This window comes from Rhinolophus sinicus, linkage group LG05 (assembly GCF_036562045.2).
Source record: "Rhinolophus sinicus isolate RSC01 linkage group LG05, ASM3656204v1, whole genome shotgun sequence".
In the NCBI taxonomy this organism is placed as follows: Eukaryota; Metazoa; Chordata; class Mammalia; order Chiroptera; family Rhinolophidae; genus Rhinolophus; species Rhinolophus sinicus.
Window position 1 is genome coordinate 133,165,874 of NC_133755.1, and position 3,674 is coordinate 133,169,547.

The window sequence follows — 3,674 nt, forward strand, 5'->3', positions numbered from 1 at the left end:
AGAGGGAGCCATTTCACCTTCCTTTGAATTCTTCTTACAAAATATATATTAATACCAGAATGCCATTTTGGTAACTTTTAAATCTTAATATAAATGAATACTTACAGAAAACTTATAAAAATAGGTCAAGAAACTCCCATATATCATTTATACAGATTCACTAAATGTTTGTTCTATTCCATTCTCTCTCTCTCTCTCTCTCTCTCTCTGTCTCTCTGTCTCTCTCTGTCTCTCTCTCTCTCTCTCTCTCTCTCTCTGTCTCTCTCTCTCTCTCTCTCTCTCTCTCTCTCTCTCTCTCTCTATATATATATATATATATATATATATATATATATATATATATATACTGTTCTCCTAAATTATTGAAATATTGAGGAAATGTATATATATATATATACATTTCCTCAATATTTCAATAATTTAGGAGCAAGTTGTAGATCTTATGCCTCTTTATCTCTTAAATATAATATTTTCCTAGGCAGATTTCACTTTTAAAAAATATTCTTCCCCTAATTAGGCAAAAATTACATTTGAACATTCATTCACTAGCTCTTTTTCTGCTACTTTGACCATACAAATTAAAAATACTTCTTCCACAGACAATCCTCTTAATTTTTAAAACTTAACGATTTAAAATCCTTCCTATGTCTTATTACTGTTCTCCTTTTCCACACCTGTGATAGATTTCCATTATCCCTCAATTTGCTATTATCCCTATATTTTTACCAACCAGGTTCTGACTAACATGTTCTGTTTCTGCACAATGGAATTTGCACATCCTTTCTCCTGGACACTGGACTGTACCAACATTTCTGCCTGTCTAGACTATGTGCGTGCACATAGTCAATTTTAAGAGATGATAAATTATTTTTCAAAGTGTTTGCACAGTATATAGTTATACTATCAATATATTAGTGATCCCGGTTCCACAATCTTGCCAATACATTTAACTTTCTTCAATTTGTTAACTACAAAATATTTTCTTATAGTTTTAATATGTTTCCTGATGTCGATCATTATTTCTTATATTTATTGTTCATTTATGCTTTCATTTGAGTAAAATGTCTTTTTATATTGTTTCTTAAATTTTCTATTGAGTGTTTTTTATAATTATATTGACTTGCAAAACTATGTATATATTTTCTAAACAAATATTTTTCTGTTACATTTACTGAAATTTTGCCTACTTGTTGGGGATTTGTCTTTTCACTTTTCTTATAGTAATTTAAGATAACAGAATTTTATACATTTTTCTTGTGTGATTTAATTTATCACTTTCCTGTGATATTTGCCTATTTTATTTATAAATATATATGTATAAATTATATATACATATTACATATATATTATATATATTATATATATGTTATATATATATATTATATATATATACATATATACTATATATTCTTTCCTCAGAATCATGAATATATTTCCTACACTGTTTTGAAGATTTTAAACATTTGCTTTTCACATTTTAGCGCAATATTTATCTGAAATTATAAGTACTTATAAGTTAAAAATTTCCTTTCATCTTTTGTTTTACTTGGAAAATATCTTTAATAGGAAAGTGTCACGGCACTTCTTTTAATACCTTCTTTTCACTACTGATCATAAATACTGTCTAGATATATATTGTTTCTATATGTGTGAATTTATCCTTGACTTCTCTATTCATTTCTCTTGGTCTATGTGACAGTCAATATGCCAGTAAGAAGCTGCTGCTGGCTCACAACATCCAAATTTCCAGCAACCAAGCTGGAATGGCACTATTTATCCATGACACCAACCAGAAACAAACAAGATATCTGATTATGCTTTGGTCTTTCTACCCAATCTTTCCTCCTCATTTTCTGTTTCCATACATGCCACACCTGCTTTACAATTTGAAATCTCCTGTTAACTACTTCTCCCTTCTATTTCACTGGTGTTTTCTCAAATAAATCTCTTGTCCATCTAATCTTGTATTGGTGCTGACTTCTTAGATGTCATGAACTAAACCATAGGTTCCTTCAGAGAAAATATCCTTATATTTCTTCCAAGTGTCTGAAATCACTAACGTTAGATAATAATTTCAGACTAAATTTTCAGCTTGGATTTTTTGAACCATAAATTTGATTAATGAAAACATAATCTCCATTCTACTTATCTCCCTCTCCTCTAAGAGACAATCACCAAAGAAGCAAGTTTCCACATTATCTCCCTTTGGGATAATATTGATTTCTTTTTTTTCTTTTCTTTTTTTACTAAAGTTTATTGGGGTGACAATGGTTAGTAAAGTTGCATAGATTTCAAGCGTACAATTCAGTAATCATCTATACATTACATTGTGTGTTCAACACCCAGAGTCAGTTCTTCTTCCATCACCATATATTTGATCCCATTTACCCTCATCTACCACCTCTGCCCTCCTTATCTTCTGGAAACCACTAACCTATTGTTTATGTTTGAGTTTTTGTTTCTTTATTTGTCTTTTTCCTTTGTTGCTTTCAGTTTTATATCCCACATATCAGTGAAATCATATGGTTCTCAATTTTTTCTGTCTGACTTATTTCATTTAGTATAATAATCTCAAGATCTATCCATGTTGTTGCAAATGGCACTATTTCATCTTTCCTTATGGCAGAATAATATGCCATTGTATATATATACCAGATCTTCTTTATCTAATCATCTATTGAAGGACATTTTGGTAGTTTCCCTGTCTTGGCCACCATAAATAATGCTGCAATAACATTGGAGCACATATATCTTTACAGATAAATGTCTTCAGATTATTGGGATAGATACCCAGAAGAGGGATTGCGGGGTCATATGGTAATTTTATTCTTAATTTTTTGAGGAACTTCCACACTGCCTTCCATAGCAGCTGCACCAGTCTGCATTCCCACCAACGGTGTATGAGGGTTCCTTTTTCTCCACAGCCTCTCCAACGCTTGTTACTATTTGCCTTGTTGATGATAACCATTCTAATTGGTGTGGGGTGATATTTAATTGGGATTTTCATTTGTTATCTGATGATTAGTGATGTTGAGCATCTTTTCATATGTCTATTGACCATCTGTATGTCCCACCTAATATCATAATTAACAGTGAAAACTTGAAGCCCTTCACCCTACGTTCAGGAACACAGGGCTGTCCCCTATCACCTCTGCTTTTCAACATAGTGGTGGAAGTCCTAGCCAGAATAATCAAACAAGAGAAAGAAATAAAAGGCATGCAAATTGGAAATGAAGAAATTAAATTGTCATTTTCTGCAGCTGACATGATGCTATATATAGAAAACCCTAAAGACTCCACCAAAAAGCTATTAAAAACAATAAACGAATACAGTCAAGTTCCCGGCTACAAAATCAATGTAAAAAATCCATTGCATTCCTATATACTAACAACGAAATCTCAGAAAAAGAAATGAAAACAAAAGACAAAAGAAAACAACAAAAAAACACAACTCCTTTTGCAATTGCAACAAAAAGAATAAAATACCTAGGAATAAACTTAACCAAGGATGTGAAAGATGTATACACTGAAAACTGTAACACACTTTTAAAAGAAATTGATGAAGACACAAAGAAATGGAAAGACTTTCCATGTTCATGGATTAGAAGAATCAACATAGTTAAAATGGCCCTATTACCCAAAGCAATATACAGATTTAACGCACTCCCCATCAA